Source organism: Charadrius vociferus, unplaced genomic scaffold (genome assembly GCF_000708025.1).
Source record: "Charadrius vociferus isolate BGI_N301 unplaced genomic scaffold, ASM70802v2 scaffold125, whole genome shotgun sequence".
Lineage (NCBI taxonomy): Eukaryota > Metazoa > Chordata > Aves > Charadriiformes > Charadriidae > Charadrius > Charadrius vociferus.
This window is the reverse complement of record NW_009649036.1, coordinates 340,066-364,154: the sequence shown is the minus strand read 5'-3', so window position 1 is coordinate 364,154 and position 24,089 is coordinate 340,066.

Below are 24,089 nucleotides of genomic sequence, written 5' to 3'. Positions count from 1 at the left end.
TTGTAGGATCTGTCCTTTGGATTCAGGAAGACAGACAGCACAGACAGCAGCCTCCTTACTGTTTTTCTACACAATAACTCAGGATTTTCTGTGATGCTAAATAGCCCTCTCCTAATGACAAGTGGTAACATGGAAAAGTTTCAGAGCAGGAGTACAAAGCAGTTTCAGTGAACATGCAGATGCAACATGACAAATGGAATCTACTGAATACAGACACCTATTTGGAGATGTTATCTTTGTAAAACAAACCAAACCTTCCCAAAACAATTTATACTGTTAGGTGGTAGGACACTGCAGAAGCTATGTATATCTCTATTTTATCAAAATCCTATAGATGACTTCTTTGGTGGTTTTTTTTTTTTTTTTTAATCCTGAAGTTGGTGGGTTTGTTGTTTTGTTGGTTTTTTTTTTCTTTGTTATAGATACCAAGCCCCAAACAGAGATGAGATGGTTTAGAACAACATGGAGGCAATCCACTTTTACAAGGACCTCTGTCTACATGAATACACATTTCTTATGAAACAGCTTAGCACCAAGAACAGATGTCAGGTAGAATGATTTAAAGCAGTGTGTGGATTCCCCAGGTCTCCTCCTTGGCTCCCCCGAAGAACAGAGGGACACTGCAGCATTTCTGCAGAGATGCTGCCTTGTTTTCCTACCAAAACATTCACTGCATTCAGTTTAATTACGTAATCCATTTTCTGCTGTCCATAATCCAAATTTCTCAGGCCAACATTTATATCACAACATATTGTATCGTATCATATTGTATCATATCGTATCGTATCGTATTGTATCATATCATATAATATATCATATCATATTATACTTTGTATATTAAATACATACAGAAAAATCTCTGCAGCTTTTCCTACATCCTTTATTCTCATAAAAGTGATTTATAGAATGCTTTTTATGACATTATTACTATAAAGTTAAGATAAAAAATGGATTTAACATTTAACAATGCTGGTGAAGTTTGAGGTCATTCTGATCTATCATGGAAGCAAGTTCAAAAATTGTGGCCCAGTTGCTGGTTTTCTGTACGAAAACTTCACTTTTGAGATTAACAATTGCATTGTTATAGCCATGGGACATCACAACCACATAGCAAGGAAGTGACTTTGTAATTTAGGTCAACCCCATTGAAGGATTTGAAGATTAATTGAGGACAGTCAGAACATTGTCTTTGGGTACTTTTTTTTATACTGAAAGTTGAAATGTTGTGAAATCAATCATCCAGAAAAATCCCACACTGGGGTGTAATTTAAACTGACTAACAAATCCTTCAAGATCCATGAGATCTTCTGTCACACTAGTACTACCTAATGATTTAAATGGGTGCAGCACCAAGAAAATTAAGGGCATAAATGCGAACCAGTACACTAAGTCATAAACCAGTGAACCCACAGTATTTATGTTTATAAATAAGATATGGCAGCAATATGTTTTTGCTTTAAAAGCATCCACAAGTGGAATTTCACAAATAGTTCACAAAGAATTTTTGTGGTTGGAAATGAAATCCAGTATGTCAGTGTGATCTGGGTTAAATCACAATCCCTTCAATCAGGAAGAACACATTTTATCAGCTGCACACTTTGTTCTCAAGGCAAAAGGAACATGATGATCTAGCCTCATTTATGAGAGAAAAAAACATCCAGTCCTAAAACACTGACAAATATCTTTGCAAAGCCAATGAGTTGTAATATACTCTAGTAAAGAAAAAAAAAAAAAAAAGTCACGCTTGTTTTAAATCAGAAGAGTAAGCTGAAAGTCTTCTAACCAGCTCCACCTGACATCATTTTGTCCCAAGAATTTAAGTCTTTCATAACCTGATGATACTGGTGTACCATTCCAACAAATATTGCATTTCTTTGGGGCTATTTTTTACTGGGGAAAAAAAGCTTTAATGGTTTGACTTTTATCAAGATCAAATGAAATTACAGAAGGAGACACCATATGTCCAAGAATCCTGAGTGATTGTTGGGAAAAAAGGCATTTCTTTCAAGCTGAGTGACAGGTTGTAGGAGGTCGAATAACATGGTCAAGCATTTAGAGTTTGGTTGGCTGAAAGAGAGAACGACATTATCAGAGAAAAAAATCTTTCTTTCCCATCACTTTTAATTAACTCAGAACACTTCATCAAACACTGACTTGACAGCATGACTTGAAATTGATAGAAACAGAGATGATTCAAAGTCTGGCTCAGTTTTTGTGGTTCAGGTCCACAGTTACCAGTTTACAAGAAAAAACGACAGCATTTAGCTTTTATTTATAGGCACTTTAAAAATAGCAAGCCAAATTCTGGTGCTCTGCTGCCGTGCCTCTGATATGAACAAGGCAGGACCCAAAACAACTCCCTGAGAATTTCCTTTTATGCATGTCCCCAAGAAAGCCCTTTTACACAGCACAGGGTTGACACAAGCAGCCCTAATCTGCTTTTGTGCACAGTCCTAGTAGAGGTGATCAGTGGAAGCATGTGAGACTGTTGGTGTGTGAAGCCATCTGAGCTACCCTGGAATACCTATGGTCTAAGCATCTAGAACTCCCCTTCCCCATTAACTTATTTTTGACACCAGACAGTACCAGAGTCCTACAAACTGCAAGGATAGAGCAACCATATACTGCAACTTCCTCAGAATACTCTTCCAGAAATTTGGGGTTCAGGAAATTTCAAAAACCTGAAGTGGTATTTTTTAGCCTTAGATGATTTCTATTGCACCTAATAAACTCAGAATGCTTAATTTCTGACCTGGACTGCAAATCCCTGAGCAGGTTGAATAGGTTTTTTGATTATATGATCCAGAACACAGAATATACAGAAATTTGATCTGACATAATCCTTATGCAAACATTGTGGGTAGTGATGTCAATAGTCAAACAGTAAATCAGAGGACTGTAAGGCTTTGCCACTTTTAGCAGAGAAGAGCTCAGGAGGCTGAATAATACTGACAAAGACCTGGGATTCCATGCCACTAAAGAAAAGACATGTTCTTCCCACCTGTACCAGCCACCTAAGTGGGCAAAAGTCTTTGTGTGCAATTCTCTACAGAAGGGAAACATGGCCAGAGAAGCCCACTTTCAAAAATATCTTACTATGTAACACTGTGTTTCTGTAACTGAATTAAAGTAAGGTCCTTGCTGTACAGTGCGGTATGTGCTCATGATCAGTCTCCAATATACTAGCGCGACTGCAGTAAGCCATGCTTTTTACTGAAGCTCAATTTACATGGAAAGCTAATGTCATGTTTTGCTTTTGCTAAAAGACTAATTCCTTAATGATATAGTGCCTCATACATGCTTGTCAGTGAAACAAAAGAGGAGGGTTTTGCTGTTGTCTTCCCCTTCCTTGTAAAAGACAGAAAGAGTGAAATTGGTCTAACCAAATGCGTATGTCTACATTGTAGGTGTCTACGTCTGAGGTCTCTCTCTTTTGTATGCGCTGGAGAAAAGTAAGTACTTTCTTTGTATCATTCATCTCATCCTAAAGTCCAAAACAGATGAGGTGCTCCCTAAATGTGTTTTTTTGCTCTCCACTGAGCCTAGCCTGATTAGACATCTATGTTGTAGAAATCTCAAGTTAGACAAATTGATTCCCACTTGAGATGCCTAAAATAAGTGAATAATAGTGGAAAGTTAACCCAGACCATTTGTTTTCAGACTCATTTCAATGTATAAAGTTCCAGTGCATAGAAGAAGCCTGACAAAAGTATGATTTTAACATGTATCCACAGGAAACTGGTATCTTCCTTTGACCACTCAGTTTCAGAGTTCTGCACTGGATTTTGCGGAGTAACCATTGCCCTACTTCTCCTTTAACATTGGTCACTTTGAACGCCTGACAGCTAAAGCACACTGGGATACCAGTTACCACATCCTTCTGATGCATTATTGACCAGACCACATAGGGAACCTTTTTCTCTCACTCTGCCAATATTACAGCCATTTGACCGTTCTGCACTGTACTCTAGTGGTACAAACCCAAACAAGTATCAGTCTGTCTCTTTGTACCGGACAGTGTTAAGATAGTTTCCTTTTTGGGATTCTGCATTATGTAGAAATCTGGGGTAATGCTGGATACAATGATGATAAACCAAGTGGTACTCCCCAAATAAACCAAATCTCTATTATAAAATGCCTTATTTCAGTTAAAATGAACATTATTGCATAGAAGCATGTGGAACAGTTTTTTTAATGTATTTTGGAAGAGTATTTATCAGTATGTTAACTATTAGCATACAGTTTATCTTATCTTACTCACTATTTCTAACAGAATTCATGTGCTAATTTGGCAAATGTTAATTTGTTTCTTGATCACCAACTACCATTTATCCACAAATACATTTTTAAGCCAAATAACATTGTAATATGTCCAATATTTGCTTCTCTGAAGGAGTAATGGTTAACCTGGTGTCACAGTTAATTGTTTCCTCGTAAATCTTAAAGGACTTGACTGGAATAGGAAGATTGAAATTTATTGTAAATAATGACTAATACTTTTATAAATAAGACTGAACTCATTTATGGTAATAATATTGGTTTAGTAAGAAAACATACTAGCAAATTCCAATGTGGTATGCAAAACTATAAGGACTAGTCTAATGTTTTCTTTCAGATACTCAATCGAACAATTATTGACTAAATAGTATATCAGTGCAAGAATTATGTTCTAATGTTCTTAAAATTCTTCTTTAAAAATAGGTTCTAATTTTAACATAAAGCCTGATAAGTGGAGTTATTAATAATTAAACTAAACATTTGATTCTCTGTCAGATGATATTCCATTCTACTAGTGTAATCTTTAAATTTTTTTCCTCTTTCAGTTGAGCTTTCAAACCAAGGAAAAGAGTAGGTGAGGACCTTAAAAATTGTTCTGAAATGTTTTCAAGCATCATACTGAAGATTCTTTAAATATGTTTTCTAACCTATTTTAAACGTTCCCTACTAAGAACTTAATTCACTTTCTCTGTCTTCAGTTAATGATTTCAAGGACTCCAAATCTAGCTGTGACATTCAGTCACAAAAATACTGTGTTTTCTCTTCATATACAATTTTTCCCCTAACAGATAAACTGAGTTTGTGGGCACACATTAAATCTGAGACCTAGTAAGGATAAGATTCAGTGCTAAATATGAACATTAAAATTCTTGTGCATCTCTGTGTGCACACATATATATATATGTATATGTTTCAATTGTGCAAATTATCTAATTTAAAAATGTTTGAAGTCTGATATTTTATACCCACATTTTGGGAAGAGAGTAAAGAAGAAAGGACATTCAACTTCCTTTACTGTAATTTAGCTTGTGTTTTAAACAAAGATTTTCAATTATATTGATGCAAAATATTTTTAGAGTGCTTTTATAAAATACTATGCTGATTATTTTGTAAAATCTTCTGTGTGAATCTGATGTGCTTTCTTCCTCTTTTTTTCTCTTCCCTTGTTGCCTTCTGCTGTCCATGGCCTTCCTTTTGCTGTTGACGTTGCCACAATTTATCTACATCTACGTCAAAACACAGCCCTTTTGAAAATTCGGCCCCAGTTATGGGTACTTGTGTCTTTTGAAAGTATGCCTTAAGGCACAACTAGGCCGTTGCTAATTAGTCCTGCATATAATTGCACATATTATTACACACTCCAACGGATTTTAAGTAATGCCAAAAAAATAACAAACAAGATTTTGTTTATTACATATATTAGCTATGTAATTTGTAGTCAAAACAAAGCTTGACTTAACGGAATTAACCACTAATATCTAAATAATTGGTGGTTAACTTTTCTAACACAGTATCAGGGAATTTGATTTTGGCCAAGCTTTAATTTGCTGGTTGTCGAGTGTACGTGAAGGTTTAGTAACTTTAAGCTTGGGACATAAAACACCAAAAGCCTGTTCTGCAGAATGCATCAGTTGTCCTGGTAATACCAGTCACTCATGAAGTCTAATAAATCTCACATGGAACAGGTGAAGGAGAATAAGGGAGATTATATTTAAACAAGGAAAGCCTGACTAAATCAGTATCTTCACTTAGCAGGATGCAAGGGGATATTTTAATCCCCTGGGAAGTTTCCTTTAAAAAATAACATGCTATCAAAAACAGATTTAGTGCTAAACATTGTGAGACCGTCTGATATCCTTGGAATAATAAATTAGTTGCATATTCTGTCCTCTGCCCTCACTTCCCCTCTGGTCCATGGATACTCCCCTTTGACTGACTGTCATTTTGGATGCTGACAAGATGTATTAACTAAGGAGTCTGCTGATCGCAGATTGTTTGCAGAATAAAATATACCCTTATTTTCTGTAGAGCTGAATAGTCAAATGCGTGTGCATAGCAGGTTTTTGGGGTCTAAAGATGATTCTGCTCCACATTCTCAATTCTAAGGAAAAAAATACCACCATAGGTATCACAGTGCTTGCAGCTTTTTCTGTAACTTTTAGTGATTTTGCTTTTTAGCACTGTTATCAGCTGTGGTTCTCAGGTACTTTTTTATTTCACTGGAACATTACAGCTGTATGCACCAATAGTGCTTTTATCTCCTATGAATGTACTGTTTCTATAATACACATAAAATTCCAAGCAGAAATCTAAAACACCTATTGAAAATTTAACAATACTCAAAGTGTGCATTTATGAATAGACATTTTTACTAACAATCTAGGATTCAATTGTAGCTTGGTCACAAATCCTCAAGATGAAAAAACACAGAATTGCACCTGCTGCCAGAACAGAATAGAAACCAAATTGCTGGTAATTTTGGAGTCCTGATCCTGCTGTTAGCTTCCCCTTTGTCTTAGAGAACACAAAGCATGGAACTAAACGCTTTTCTAGTTTACGTTCTTGGTTCAGTCTTGCCTGTTGACACACTGAAAGCCCAGATTCCACTCACAAAATTTAAACCAGAGCTATGGGTCAGAATGAGTCCTTGCAAAAAGAGTTTCATGGGAAGCAAGTGATTTCCGAGGATGGATTCCTCTGTTTTGTGACCCAACAGGAGAATAAGACTTGATGCAGTGAGGTTCTCTCTTCCCATTGATACCAAGGCAGCACTTCCTCCTTCACTTTGCAAATTGGGAACTATCAGGAAAGAAAATAATTTGTTAATACAGCCAAATGTTGATGCAGCCTGTGCACAGAAAGAAATGTATTTTGCACCAATGAGGCTAAAGATGTTAAATGTCTTCATGGACAAATAACTCAACATAACACTCCACTGTAGTGTTGTGACAAAAACTTGTTTAAAAAACAAGTAAGGGGAAGGAGTTGACTTACATACAAATTTGATGGAATACTGTGTACGGTTCTGGTGTGCTTGTTTTAAAGGTGATTTTGCACTAGTTGCAGCATGACAGATTTTGGACTGTTCTCAACTGAGCTATTCAGAAATTCATGATAGGAAGTTACAGGATTTGCTTGCCTTCAGAGTTGAAAATGGACAGAAAACAATTGTTTTATATAACAAAACCCTCTGTTGATAGGGCTTTTGTACAGAAATCTCGGTAGTTAAATGCTGCTCATTATTATGCTGAAAGCCTGAGTCAAGCCAGGAAATAGCTGACATACATAGGAATGACAAGAGCTCTAGATCTCAACTGCTTTCAGCCTTGTGGTGATACAAAGATGACCAAAGTGTGTGGAAAAGGATGCTTGTGACTATAATATCACACAATTCTAATACACAGACTAAGTTTAATAAACTAGTAAGCTTCAGGTGCAGCTCGGTAACACAGACCAGGAGAACATGAGTATTTTTCTTAAAGTTTTAGTATCCTAGGAACAGCATAGTTTGAGGATTAGACAAAAATCCCTAGCGTGGTGTATTGGTTTTGCATGGCAAAGTTTTGGTAGCAAGGGGGCTACAGGGGTGGCTTCAGTGAGAAGCTGCTGGAAGCTTCCCCTGTGTCCAATAGAGCCAATGCCAGCTGGATCCAAGAGGGACCTGCTGCTGGCCAAAGCTGAGCCCATCAGCGATGGTGGTAGAGCCTCTGTGATAACATATTGAAGAAGGGGGGGGAAAAACCCTGCGCTGTAGCAGCCAGAATAGAGGAGCGAGAACGTCTGAAAGCAACAACTCTGCAGACACTGAGGTCTGTAAAGAAGGAGGCGGAGGACAGTGCTCCAGGCACCGGAGCAGAGATTCCCCTGCAGCCCATGGTGAAGACCATGGTGGGGCAGGCTGTCCCCCTGCAGCCCATGGACGTTAACAGTAGAGCGGATACCCACCTGCAGTCCATGGAGGACCCCAAGTCAGAGCAGGTGGATACACTCAAAGGAGGCTGTGAATAAGCACTTTTCAGGGGCAAAAATTTCAACATCTGCATGAGGAGGTCTTTTTAATTTTTTTCTCCAAACAAACATTGTTTTACAGAACAGCGTAAGAGAATGTGTTTGTGTTCCCGCTATTCCCCTAAGTTCTGGTTTACCTTGTTTCCTTACAGGAGTGAAAAACAAATTATGTATTTCCTCAAAACCTCAATTTGGTGAAGTCAGCATTTTTTGAAAGAATATACTTTGCCCAGCTTCTTCCAATGATAATCTTAATATTGCGCCCACTACAGTGCTGACTATACCATCAAAACCTTGTAAAAGAGGGAAAAAAGGAGGCATTATTGCTAGCAGTACAAGTCAAAAAGGGTAGACTAGATGATAGTTTGTATTTAGGTGATTTGACATGATTTGGAGTAGCTGGATTTTGCTTCCGCTTGCTGAAGTAGATTGGTACATAAGGTATCTGACTTTTGCATAAAATCAGAGTTTTAAAAATCATTTAGTGTTTTAAGGATTTGTGACTTCTGGGCAGTTTTTTCCTGCAAATACATTAATGCCTCTGACCTTCTACTTCTGCACATTAATGCACTGTGAATTAAGACAGTATTGCACTTTATGCAGAGATTCTTTTCAACTCCATTCGTTTGAATCAAATTACATTTTTAATAGCATTAACTTGAAGGTCAATACTTTTTCTTTGGCATAAACTTTTAAATCCTTGATAATGGGATGGCAGTGTGCAGAGCAGGGAGGGGCAGCAAAAAAAACCTATTTGCAAATAATGCCATTTCCATTCCAAAATGTGTCAGCTTTATCAGCTGCATAATTTAGCTCCTTTTTTTCCCTTTACAATGCTGTTGTGTAGAACCTGCTGAAATCTATTAGTACCATGTGCCTGTGGGTGACCCAGGGCCAGGCTTTGCATGAAAAGAGGTGTCAAACATCACACCTGCTTGTGAGAAGTTAAACATTATCGCAGTTTAAAGAGCACATCCCAGAAGATAATCCTGCTTGCTCTCATGACCTGTTGGCATTCCTTTCTGTGGTCTTCCGTTATCACCTCATAAAGCCTCTGAGCTTTCCGCAGAGGTGGAGGGTTTATTTTTCTTTAATTTTAAGATGTCTCATGAACAACTAGCCTGCCAGTTGTGAATCTGTAGTCCACAGTAATTTGGGGTTATTTATTCAGATAAAAAGGCCAGCCAGGGTCATTTGAAAGGCAGTGCATTTGAACAGCTCTTTTATTTTTATATTATTATTCCAAGGATAGTGTACTGTCAGTCCTGTTCAAAGACACTCTTTTCATTTTGAGCCATGCAAGCCATTACCACAGCATCTAAAAGGTTCACTTTCCCAAAACAGAAAAATACAGTGGTCACTCCACAAATATGACTCTTTTGATTATTGCTATAGAAACAAAAACATGAAAACCTTTATGTGTGCATATTGGTAGACACAGGTATATATGCATACTTTTAAAGAGAAATTACTCCATTATATTTAGAACTGACAATTCTGAGATTTCTGTGAAGAATCCCCCAGAAAAGGATGAAAAAGATCCTGCTGAGGAGAGAAAGGATGAAGAAAGTGTGTGCATATTTCAGAAGGAAAGTAGAATTTCACAGAGTTGTGTAAGCCTTTTATGGTGAACTCTGTTTTTGATAGCATAAGCTAATATCCAGGCTGGTAAACAATGTGGGTCTGACTGTGCAATTGATATTTGGCAGTGGGTTGGGGAGAGAAAGGAGACTGTCACTGGAAAGGAAGAGAGATGTCAGTTTAACAAAAATGTTGATGCTGATCCCCTCCACGTGTACATGTGATCCTTAGCAAAAGCACCAGTGGTCACATTTTAGAAAGGGAGCTCACTATTTTGCCTGAATATAACCCTGCCCCTGTTTTTACCAGCTTAAGGGAAAAATAGACAGAATCTGAAGAGTCAAGCATACAAAATAATATTTTCTGAACACACATTTTTATATCTAGACAGCTTTTCTACATTGCCATGGCAAGACAGGGCTTGTTTACAGGGGGAGTTTGTCTAAGCATAGGACAAGCTGTCAGAGTGAGAAAGGCATCTGTGAAATGAGGCCTGACAAAAGGTTTTATGATCACCTGGAGAACATCAGCAATTCTAAAGATGTTAGAAGATTCTAAAGATGTCTGAAGATGGAGAGAAAGGAACTGAAGAGGAAGCAGCCAGGATAATCCAAGATGCAGTCCTGACCCTATCTGGAAAGACTACATCCAAGTGCAGAAATGAATGATGTAGGATCATGGGGAAGGGAAAGGAAAGCCAAAAAAAAATACAAATTTGAGAAACAGGAGGCGACTGAGTGGTAAAAAAAAAATATCCTGTTCTGCAGTCAGAGCCTGAAGGTGAGGCAGGACTCTGGGATAATCCTGTAAGTCAGGGTCCTGCCGGTAGGCTAAAACATGAAAAGGAAATTGCAATGGCAACTTTCAAAACCATTGGAAACAGAGAGTAAGCTTTTGATTGACTTTGTGTTTAGAAATGTCTGAAATGATAGAGTTGGTAGACGACAGCTAGTGGACAGAAACATTTTGGGAATATATATGCATGGCAAACAGGAGGAACTATGCAGAATAGAAGAATTTGGGGGGGGAAGTGGAAACAAAGGGATGAATTCAGCAGAGCAGTGCATGACAGAGTTATTACATGTGCCTGAAGAAAATGTCAAGAGGTGGGTTGCTGTGTCTTGAGGATATTGGCCGCAGTATCTCATTATTGCTGTTATTACCTAACTTCAGGTAGCCAAATTTGAGAGTTTTGGTCTCAGCATTAACAATCATTAGTCAGGAATAAAATCCAGAAAGCTTTGAAAGCGATTTCAATAAGGGCAGGATTCTCCCCAATAAGCAAATTGTGTAACTACTTCTGACACTGAGCAGAGCATCCTTAAGATCCACACATTACTTCTCTGTATTGCTAAAGTTAGAGAAAGGGAGCTGGGCTAGGTGGACTTATGGATCAGAGGTAATATAGCTCCTCGTAGTCTCTTATGTTCAAGGCATCAGGCAGAATGAAACTCATTGCATATAAAGCCAAGTGTCTGTTGTTAGTATACTTGAAATCTAATTCAAGAATCATTATTAATCTAGATCTAGTTGTTAAAGAAAATAATACATAATAAGAATACTTATATACAGAAAAAAATCTTAATAATAGTAATAATGCAGTTAAAATTGAAATACACACATTTAGTTTTTATCTCTTTCCTGATGTTGTGCTCATCTTTCCACTGCTCCACGGGGTTGCAAAGTTGGTAGCTCCATAGTGCTGGAGAGGGCTTATGATGAGATGTCAACCTCTCGTTCTTTCATCAGGAGGCATATGGTGCTGATAGTTTCTTCTTTCCCCTCACTCTAGGATTCACTCACAGTAATTTTACACATTTGGCAACATGCTTTTACACCCTTGTTCTTCATTGATCTGCAGCTGCATGTTGCATTCAAATTTACTACATGTGGTAACTTTTATGTACTAGATGATCTTTCTCTTTTTTCCTTGTTACCTGTAAAATCAATTTTGTCCAGCTCCAGGTATGCATTTCTTCAGCTGACTATTGGTGAGTTGTTTATAAGCGTGGGGTCTCCTGTGTCAAGCCTGTACCCCATTTCTTATCATCCCATACCTGCACTCCTTTATGCCACACACGTCATGTGGCCTCACTTTTCAAAGCTTCTGCTATGTCCACGCTACTTCATTAGGTTAGAGGTGACACCATACAAAGATAAACAGAGCTAAAACAAATTCACCTTAGACACCTGATCAATTAGAAAAAATGCTGTTAGAGCTAAACCAAGTAAAACAAAGCTGCAGGCAGGTCGAGAAAAGCTCAGCCAGAGTGAACCTGACAGCCTTTGTCCCAAGGCCTTGTAAACTCTGTACAGAGCTTATCACCTGTTACTTGCAATGGCAAAGCCATATTACAGGTTGACACAGTTACAAAGGAAGTTAAAAGGAACAAAAGTTGAGTTTGTTCCTGTTAGAATTTCTTCAAGTTTTCTACTTCTGGAACCTAGAGCTTTCCCAGCCGCAGCACTAAGAAAGTAGAAATAGTCACTAACTGAAACTTGGGTCTGTACTTGATTCAGTTTATAGCCTTATATTAGAAAGAGACCTGTGAGATTTTTTGTCCAAAATCAATAAAGAGCACAAACTCTTCTCACCACCTTTACCTATGGCTCTCCTTATCAGAAATACTTTGTTCCCTCTTCAGTCTCTCTTTTGCCTTTTTTCCATACAGGTGTATCTGGTTTCCATGAAATGCCCCAGGTAACATAGGAATGCAATATTTCCTTGCAACTGCATATCAATATCTTGATAACACTCTTGTGTTTGATTTCTGCAGATTCTTTAGATTGTATGCTGAAATAAAAATTTCAACATATGGATTGGAAAATGTAAAGTAACAATCTATTGTCTGTTTTCTGCTAATGCACAATGCTCCTGAAAACAGATGTTGTTCTCTATTTTCTCTCTGGAGTCAGTGACCCTTTTTTCTAATCCTTTCCCACAACTCTTCCTGGATTTTAAATCCTTTGAAGCTGCCGCCTCACCAACTCAGAGCTTCAAGCAATGCAAAATACTACTGATGTAACACAGCATTAATGTTCATAGTGGAGATGCTGGTAAAAAATTATTTTTCTACTGACAAGAAGTTTCGGACAGAAAATCTGATTGCCTCCTTTCTACCCCCACTTCTCCAAACTGACATGGAAATATATTGTGGATTTTTTTGTTTGTTTGTTTGGGTTTTTTTAAATGAAGGATTCTTTACACAAATATTTCCCCTGATTATAATTGGAAATGGTGTTTTCCTAAGGTGAATGTTGGTTTGAATAAGACTATCTTCTTCAATGGAAAATATTCACAGTAAAATTTCTACCACATGCAGTTTATCCAATTTTGCTGCTCTTATTTATGCCAGAGTGTCTTCAACACACTATGCCAAATTTGTAAGAATCTGAACCATCACCCACAAAGCTGCTTCTGAGGCAATTTTTATCTTTAATTCTTCTCTGAGTCTACTCCCACCTGCTGAGTCTACCCATAAGCAACAGCAGCCATCTCATTTCTACTATCAGTGAGAACAAAACTTTTTTTGTTTCTGAGTACATCATCAGAAGTTCAAGAATACTTTTATTTTCCTGGGTAAAACGTATAATAGCAAAACTGAATCATTACTGACAAAGTTATGTTCATCTTCTACTTAAATGATTTGAACCACAGAAAACAAACAAAACCCCAACCAATCAAAAAGCCAGCAGTTTCATTTAGATACCAAAAGAAGAGTAACTCCAAACTTCCTTGAATTTGAAAACTCATAACAAATGAACATTTAGTTGACTTCAAATCTGAACTCTTAAGTTTTTTGAATTTATATTGGCTAATTTTATACTTACCAAAACCATATGTGAGTGCATTTCAGAAGCAGGCATCATTTAATAGCCCTTAACACAAAGCTTCAAAATTCATCATAGAAAGATACAACTTTAAAGCCCTCTCCTACTTGACGTGTCTATAGCTAGTGTAAATTCAAGTGGTATATTATGTGCAGTTTTTGTGAAACAGAAAAATTAGAGGATGTGGTTTTCTGAAAGGTCTGAGAATTCTGAATCTTCTGTGCTTAGTGGCCGAGAACCCACAGCATAATTCAGGAGAGACATTTCCATATTTTTTTCAGCACTAAAAAGTCCATCTTGTCTGAGAAAAAAACATGCTCTGTGGACTTGCATCCTTTCTCAAAACTGATATTTGGTGTATTCTTGTCACATGAATAATGGAAATAAACATTTTGATTTGCAAAATATAATAGTACCACAGATTTTTGTCTACAGTTTAAAATGACTTATTACTTAGCAAATACTAAATGGTAAGATCTTCAGCCTGCAAGCATGTAAGTGTAAAAAAGAATAAAAGTGTAATCCTTAATTTATTTGTTCTTTGTTAAGAAATTCTTGTTTGAGACTAGGGCTTTTCAGCTAAGTTTTGTTTTGGAGTAAAAACATAATGTGGACCACTTAAGCAAGTGGATTTCTTAATGTATAGGCTAGCCAAAAGGTTTCAAAATCCCTGAATAATTATCAGGTATTTATAAGAAGTAGCTCTACAAGAAGTAGATTTGCTAAAGGAGGTTTAGTCAGCCTTAATAAAGGTGGGGACGTTTGAGGGTGATTGCAAGTCAAGTAGAACATTCAAACAAGGGCAGAAAGGGAAACAGCAGAGCAAAGTTGATTGCTAGCCCCTACTGAACCTTGCAGGAGAGAGCCCACAGGCTTCTGCCAGTCTCAGCATCACTCCTGTTGTAAGTACCTAATCAAAATACTTATAACTATATTCGTCTATGGAAAGAAATTGCTTTATTATAACTGATGGTGAAGCTCAAAATGCTATATGAATGCTAATTGGTCTTAGGTTTTAACAACATTTCTTCCCAGCTAAATTGCTTAAGTGGTCTATGAGTCTATTCAATTTCCAAGCTCAGGTTTTAACTCCAGTACTTAGGTTGTATGGATTTCATTGTTCAACATGACGCTGCTCAAGATTATACTTAGCAAGAACTACATGTATTTTAAGCAATTCTATAATGTGTGTCTGTGTCTACTTATTTCCCTCATATAAAGGAAATAACCTGTTCTTTGTGCTCAAGGCATTCTGACTGTTCCAAATTATTGACAGTGTAATTTACTTTAGCTGATCTTTGTAATGCTTGTTTGGTTCACACCACTTGCTAAAATGTCTATGCAAGGCACTGTGGAGAATTGCACCTGCATCAGCAACTTGTGGCTGACCAATTTATGAGAAATATGATAACCCTGAGATTGGCTTCTTGTTTACATTCTCTTATAAAGTAGGCAATAAACTAGAAGCTAAATGAAATCAAATGTCTTGTCCATTTTTCTGTCCATTATCTTTTATGAGATTAGGGAAAGCACAGCAATGAGTGATTTACTTGGTTAATTTGTCAGACAACTAGAAGCAATGGCTAGTTAGCTATACATAATGTGTTGATAAAGGTAGGGTTCCAGGATATCTCTTCTGTGAAAGAAATACCATTATTTCAGAAACGATTAATTCTGAGATATTTCTAATATCATGCATATACAGAAGTAATAGAGCTATTAAAGAAAATGATGTGAAGAAAAGACCTTGACCCAAATTCGTCCCTGGGGTAGTTTCAATGATTAGAGAGGAGTCATGGTAGGAATATAGCTGACCCCCATGTCAGCATTTTAAATCTCAGTGATTTTCAAAAGTAGTAGAAAAGACTTAGTGAAATTACAGATGTTATTTAAATAACAGCGTGATTCAAGAGGACATGAACATATGCTCAAGCATTCAGCTAATGTGATGGAGTTCAAGACCCTGAACAGAATGAGCACTTTAACCACGGAGAGCATTTTGGTATTTTAGTGCGGTGGTACCCAGTAGACTGTGGTGAATGATAGATAAGGAAATGGTCGTCTAGGCTTGCTGGAAAGCAAAATAAAAAACAATATAATTCTGAAATAAGTTGTAACAGGGAGGGTTATATATTACAGCTGCAATCCCAAAGAAGATACCATTCAAAGTGCTTCAGAAATATTTAGTATGTTTTCTCATTGGCTCATCTTGCATGTAGGCAGGGTAAGAGGTTTTCAGGAGTGTCGTGATTTGGGCTGGACTGGACACTGAAATGAACGACAGATGGTTTCCCCAACCTCTCCCTTCAGGGAAAGAAGGGTGAGAGAGAAAGAGACTTATGACTTGACAAGAAACTAAACTATTTTAATGAAATATTAATAATAAAATTAAAAGATAACAATATAAAAAAATAATGAAATATATACATCATATACAAAACCCAGTACTGAGCTCCCAGGATGACCATCACACCACCAGCAGGCACTGGGAAAGTCCCAGGCTGGACTCAGCAACAGACGGGAACTGGATTATGGATCTGGATTCAGGAATGCAGGGATCGGGATTAAAGGCAGATAAACAGAGTCTTCCTCATACGTTGGCCACTGAAGAAAGAGGGCTAAACCTTTGATCCCTCCGCTGTTATACTGAGCATGATGCAGATGGGATGGAATACCCTGTTGGTCAGTTTTGAGTCTCCTGTCCTGTCCGCTCCTCCCCACAAGTGCAGCCCCTCTACATTTTTCTGCTTACGACCCTCCAACGGCGCATATAACTCATCTGGCCTTGGGTGTTATAGCAACAAGTATAAGCAGGAGCCTCTCTGCTAGAAGCCAACACAGTCTGAAAAACATGCTGTTAATTTCAGAGAGTTCAGTTAGTTAGAAGAGGCTTAGCTGAAAGTAAAATTACTGAAAAGAAAATTGGTTAAGTTTTACCTCAAACCAGGACAAGGAGGTATCAGAGGTGGAATGATTCTGGTATGGACTTGCCAAAGGAGAAATTGAAAAACAGCAAGGGACTGTCGTGAGGAACAGAATGGTGGCTGCAAAGCTCAACAATTCACAGGCAACTTTTATTTCATTATTTGCATGACGAAAAGCTTAAGGCAAGGAAGAGGATGGTTCCTAACCACATTCATATATCCCAAATACACAACACAGACTGCTCTCAAGCTCCTTGGCCAAGTGCAGATCCCTTGCAGATCTTCTGACTGGACATACCCTTCTTCTGGATGTTCATTTAGTGCTGATGAGCATGTCTGAGTTTAAGAGTTGTGGTTTCTTTTGTATCTTCCCTGCAGTGTGTCAGCAGCAATCATCCAGCATAGGAGGCTGATGGTCCAGGAACAGTGAGCTGCAGTTCCATGCTTCTGAGGGCCAGCCGCTCCGACGTTGAGTCAGAGGGGACTTAATTACTCTACCCTTTATATGGGGATGTATGGGTTGGACAACACAACTCCTTCCCTTTGGTTAGTGCAGAAGGTGGGTCCCATCCAAGAAGCACAACAGTCAGCATATTTTTCATGCATCGTCCTGTGGCTGGAAAAATACTACATTTTGCTGCTGTAGCTTTTTATTTCTCACTCTTTTTTTTTTTTTTTTAAATTATTTTAATTTTCCACAGTATCTGAACCTTGCTGGTGGGAAAGTCCCAGATCATGAGCTTCATAATTAACATCTTACACACCCTATTTCAGCTCTTAGGCTGCAGAAATTCCCTCAGGATGGAGACAATTCCCCAGTCACTAAACTTACCTCTTTGTCCTGGTTCCGGCAGGGATGGGGTTAATCTCCCCAGGAGCCGGCAGGGGGCAGGTATTCCATACCACGTGACCCATGCCCGAGCTATAAGAGGAGCTAGCCGGGGCGAGGAGAGGAGTCGCCACTCGGGGGTGGGCTGCGGCGGTGCGGGTCCGGTCGGTGCGCTTCGCGGCGGTACTGTAATCGCGTTTTTGTCTTTTCCTTTTGCTGTTCTGTTAAATTGCACTCTTTTAACCCACGAGTTTGGCCCTGTCATTTTCTTTTTCCACGACTGTGGGAGTTGTGCGAGCGGCTTCGTGGTTCTTTGTTGCTGGCTGAGGCCAAACCACGACACTCTTAAAGGCATACAATTCATGGAAGTTGTTGCATTTGAGAGCTGGAGAGGGTCATATCACTTCCTGAAGAATTTTGCCAGTGATCTCAAACCAACATACTGAAAACAAGATTTGGAAGAATTCAGACCAAATGAGAGAAAACCAATAATGGAGTAAAATAAGACTCTTGTGAAATCCAGCGCTGACAGGAACTGGAGTTTCAGAAACAGAAATTTAATACACGTGCAGCTGGAAAATAAGCCGCATAAAGACTACGTTTTATCATAAGCCCTGGTAGGTATTTGCCAGCTTAATCCTTCGATTACCAGTTTCTATCCCTCATAATTACCAAACAATCATGCCAGTGCCAGGACCATTTTCTGCACCAAGGTTCAAAGTCATCAGTGGAACTATGTAAGAGGAAACTGCACTAATATCTCTACAGAGGGGATGTTCAACCCTGTGAGGCAATGCAGATCATGGAGCCCAGAGCAAAACTGTAGGAGATGCAGATAAAACAACTTGGGGCTGATGAGGTCTACTGCTGTAATTAATTTCTGGACCAAACTGAACATATCAGGAATCTAAACATATTTAAGTGAGGACTTTTCAGTATAGATCTTGTTAGAGATTACTCATTTTAGAAGGTCATGTACAAAAATCTGCTCCTTGTTTCCCACTGGACAAGGCTGTTCCATAAATAGGATTTTCTATTTGCTCTGTAAGAAAGAAATTCCAAAGAATGAAAAAAGCCCAGCAGAATTTCTGCTTTTGATGATTTATTTTATGAAAAATTGCTCAATTGGAACCTACAAAACTATCCATTAACACAGACAGAGGAGTTGTACTGAGTTATGTTCAAAAATAAAGTCCTATCTCTTTTAAAAAGAGATAATAATCTGCTGTTCAGAAATAAAAAAAATTCAAAACCAAACCCAAACTGAAACCTGCAGTCGCTACCATAGAGAAAAAAGAATCACAGAAGCCTCTCTCTATGAATGTCTGTCAGATTAAGGTTGAAGATGAGTAAGAAGAAATGCTGCCTGGGCACAGCAGGCATGTCGGAAGTGACCATTAAAAAGATTTCGGATAATGAAGTATCCTCTTCCCCTCGACAGAGATGATGAACGTGGATGAATGACCTGGCTAATATTACTTGGTCTGAAAGAGTTCAGATCTGCTTGCTGAGATACTACTTGTTAGTGGATGTCATGCAGAAAAACACGTTCAAAATACATCAGCCCTGGTCATCATAGGGTTGTGCTGAGAGCCTTTTAAATATATTAGGCTTCAAATGCACCAGATGATACTTCCACTTTAACAGTTTATATGCTACTTTTTTTGTAAGTAATGAATAGCCTATTGACCACACAGTTATTCAATGACATACCAAAAGTCATAACAGAAATCTGGAATTACTTTTAATCGAAAAGTGTGGTGCTCTGGGTACTCCACATACTAGAGAAAAAAAATGTTCGTAAGTATTTTGACAAAACTCCTATTCACTCTTTCTCTACAAGCCTTTAGCATTTTGTTCTACTGAAGAAAAAGAAAAACATAGCATCTCAGGGAATGTTAGTAAAAAAAATCTGGTAAAAGATTTGATGTCAAAAGGGAAAGCTTTTGAATTTATGTATACAATTTTCCATCTGAAATTCTATTTAGACATCTTTGGTTCATTCTGGAAACAACTAAATAAAATGTGTTGCCTTTACTTGCCTATCAGCTCTGCTGAAACAATTAAACACTTGCATTATAGAATGAAAAGAAAAAAGTACAATTCGCTTTTACTTCACAGAGAAAGTCGAAGATATAAATTTATGGACTATCACTTAAATAGGCCTCATGTTTAAAATATGGTTCTTGCATATTTTGGACAAAATTTATGCATCAATATACCATTCCCCAAAACAGATAGAAGACCATTCTGCACAAAGAAATGGCTGGTGGTAAGAATGTCCAATAAATATCTAGGAACTGAAAAAAGCAAAAACATTTTTTATGTGTAATGCTGTACATTTTATGAGGGAAAGTTTTTGTAACATACACAGAATTACACACTATTTTCCCCTTAGTGTTAATGGAAGCTGTTCATATCACTCCCTGTATGCTACACTGAAAGTAGTTTGCTCCCCCAGGCCTAGCAGTTAAAAAGAATTTGGTATTGTAGACTTTTGACTGATTCAGAACAACAGAGATAAATGGATGCTTAACACACAGGCATTGCAAGTCACATTGGAAGCCTGATCCTAAAATCCACTGAAGTCTGTGGGAACCTTTCCATTGCTTTAAATGGGCTTCAGATCAGGCTCCCAGGCATCACTTGGCAAAGCCACAGTTAAAACATATGACAATGTTTGTATTATAAGCCTCCTCTTTCACTGGGTTATAATCTCTGTCATAAATATTCACTCTGGATTCAGCTTTTTATGTATTCTGTAGACCACTTTTCAAAGGTGGGTTTGATAGTTCATAAATTATTATCTGCACAGGTTGCATTCTTTTAATGGGAATACACACATGGCTCCACACAGACTACTTATTCATGTGTCTATATCTGTGCGTGTGTATATGTGTGTTTGCACACTGAATGCAGAATGACATGCTGAATAACTCACCACAGTGTGAACAGGTTTGCCACCACAGTCCCTTTGGAGTCTCTCCCCATTTCTTTGTCACACGAACCTTTTGACCACCCCTGCATGCCAGTGTCCCTCCACCCCAGCTCTGAATTTGAGACATGGGAAGAAATTTCCTCTCTAAAGACACCTATGTTCAAGTGTGCATCAGTGCCTACATGTGAGTGAGCTCCTGAGGCTGCCACTACAGCCAAAGATCTAGTCAATGCAGTCCATCACACCCAGAGTGATCCAACTCAGCCTGAGATATCAGATAGCAAACTGCTCCCTAGCCTTCACAGACCGTATTGGCCAGATCTCCACTGGCTATAATGGGATCTGAGAAAATTAGTTCAAAGCAGAACTTTAACTTACGTGTTTTAATCTTGAAGTGCTTCCAGCTGTGATGTTTGCATCCACTGCCAGAAACTGTCTGGAGCTATCCACATTCATTGTAAAAAGGCTCAAAAAACTGGAAAACAGTGCAATGAGTAACTTTATACCCTCTCCTCCATTCCCCACTTTTTTGTTAATTCCCACTGTCTCATTCTCTCCACCTCACTGGGACCTACCTAGGGAGCACTGGGGTGTTGCTATTGCTTCAGCCCTGACATTCATTTCATAAAGCAACCAATTTCGGTGATGGAGTCCAAAAGCTCATAATCCTTCAGACTCCGGGTAAGAGTAATGAGCTGTCGAACCTGAGGATGTGAGATACTAATCTCTGATACCTTGTGTCAAGAATGGGCACCCACAGTGCAGCAGTAGCTTGCCCCTGAGGGGACCTTCAGGTCTCAGAGGGAGGGGAAGAATTGTTCCATTTCTGCTGAGCAAGCTATGTCATCTGCTGTGTCACCCCCTCTGAGTTGCAAGTAGCTTCCTATCTCTTCAAGAGCTTCCTGGAGACTGGAGTGGGAATCCAAGAGCAGTGGTTGCCTGCTCAACAGTGGACAGCTGCCCAAGAGTGTGCTGTTCCTCAGGGGCGGAACAGGGTAAGTATCCTGATGGGAAACATTTGATCACCTCAGCTGCCACAGTGGTCCTGAGAATCACTTGGCAGGTGAGATGTGGTGAGATGTCTACCTAAAAGCCTGAGTAGCTCAGCACCTGGGAGCAAGTAGTAGGCTGTCTTAGTGGATGTCTGGTATATCCACGTCAGATACCAGCCTCCAGCTCTGACATACTGATATCCTCTTGTCCCTCTAGCCAGAGCTTTTCCCACGTGAAGAAGCGAGCAGGTCCCACAAGGCCTGGAAGTCTTTCTCCTTTGTTGGAGTACCAGGATTAGCTGAAGGGGAAAAGCAGAATATTAGGCCTGTCTGAGAGACTTACATAGCTCAGGTCACAGTTAAAACAGAAGTACCAGTGGACCCAGCTGCTGCCTTGGTTTGCTGCCTCGCCCAGTCAAGAACAAATGACTTGGGCTTCTTTTTCACATTTTCTTGTGAGAACAAAACTTACTCCAATAGACGTTGGCATCAGCTGTTTTATTTGGCCTCTGTTTCAGTGGCACATTAACTTTTTCAGTCCTTTATCAACTATCAGTACCCTTATGAACACTTTCCAGATAAATCCATCAAGCTCCTTTTCTCTTTCATGTCTCACTAACTCTGTCCCTGGAATACAACCACCCTGCTCTCTCCTCAGTCAGTTCTGGGAATGAACATTAGCACAAAATTGCATGACCTGTGCTTTTGTCACCTACCTGGTTAAACGAGGTATGGGTTAGTTTAATTACAAATGTTTGAGGGAACAGCCTTGAAGCACATACCTTGGCATGTCTAAGTTCTTAAGGTTTAATGCTCTTTATAGCCTTTCACTAAGGCCAGTAAGAATGACTTTGAATTGACTGTCAATAATATAACCTGTACAGCAAAAATAAAAGTGCTGCAGAAGTATTTTCTTGCTTTACTTTTAAACTGCTTGTTGGGTAAAATCGAAATATTTAATGTAAAAATATTTTAACTCCTAGATACCTATGACAATTAAAATATATAAAGCTGAGTTTTAAAAGGCCAAATTTCCCTTATGAAAAGCAGACTCAAAGTTGGGGGCGGAGAGGGGGGAGGGTAGGGATTGGGTTATTGTTTTGTTTTGCTTTGGGTTTTGTCCCTTACTTGAAGTAAATGGATGACTTCTATGATGATCCTATACACAAAATTAGGGGCAGAAAGCCCACTTTAAGGATTTCAGACATCTCATGGTTTAATGTAATAGATGATACTGTACTCTGCACGATTAAGAAAAGACAACCCTAAGGTTCTTTAGTGCTTATATAGTGCTATCTATTCTGCATCAGCAAATGATTTAATCAACTGTGACTATAGCCAGACAGTAAACATATGTTACTCCTCCCTCAAGAAGCAGTAGATCTATCCTTGTTTGTTGATTCAAGCATGGTGTACACTTCAACATTATTAGCCAGTCACCCATGCTTTTAAATACAGAGAAGAGGATCTATCTGCTTGCAGAGAACTGTGAGTACTTGCAAGGTAGAGAAGAAAAGATTTAGAGAAGCAAGGTGGCAATTATCCACCTGAGAATGGGAATTATTTGCCAGACTGTGACTATATTGCTAGATTTTTACAAGAACACTCTTGGCAAGAAAGTGGTGCCTTGTTTTGCTCCCAGAAGGCCAGGCTGCTGAAAACGACACTGTGGAGCAATGAAGCCATTGATACACTGATTCTGTAACATCATTTTCCGGGGAGTCGCTTGCTTGAGGGCATGTTTCACAGCATGGCACTACAAAGCAGTGGTAACTTTTGGTGATAGGAGTATTACATATAAATACACTCAGCATGTAACAAACTAACCACAAAGATGATAGACATGTTTGTTCTTTAATATTTTTTGCTTTTCTTCCTTAGTGGTTCTCCAATGCACTGAGGTGCTTGATGCTCCCCTTATTACACGATTTGTATTCCTTCCTCACACTCTTCTAAACATACTGTCACTTAATTGGTGGCTCTGCCATAAACAAGGATGAACAGTAGGATTTTCCAGGGTTGAAATGCCTAACTCACATTGATTATAGGCAATATTCCCTCAGTGAACTCCATCTCCTGCATTTGATTCCAGCACTCCCAGCACTCAAGGTCATGCTAAAAGTTGTGGGGGTCTTACATCACACAAATGCTGGGAGCACCCAATCTGCCCTCTCTTCTACAGCACTTTTAGCAGCAGTGGCTTCACTCTCTTTTTCTTTGAACCAAAAAGGGAGGCTTTTTCTCACAATTTCCCTGAGTAACAAGGAGAGGAAGCTGTTAAAACTGAACCCCCAACACAAACGAAGTGTCAGACTCACAAGCCCTGTTAAATCCCAGCTGCTGCATCATTTCAGAGTTACCATTTTCCCTCTCTCCACCTCAGTCGGCCTGCCAAAGCTAGGATCCCCCTTTGTCAGAGACTGGAAAACCAGCCATAGTCATACCTGCGAAATGTGACCCTCAGTAGCCTCCCCTCAGAGGTACACAGTCCTGCACTGTGATTCTTCTTCTGTTGCCTCCAGTGAAGGGCCAGGCAGCAGCCCCGTTACCCAGATGCCATCTCAACAAGATACCACACACCAGGAGAACCTTGTCAGCCACATTTCCATCCCTGGGAAGGTAATGGAGCAAATCCTCCTAAAAAACGTCTCCAAGGATATTAAGAACAAGAAGGTGATTGAAAGTAGACAACATGGATTTACAAAGGG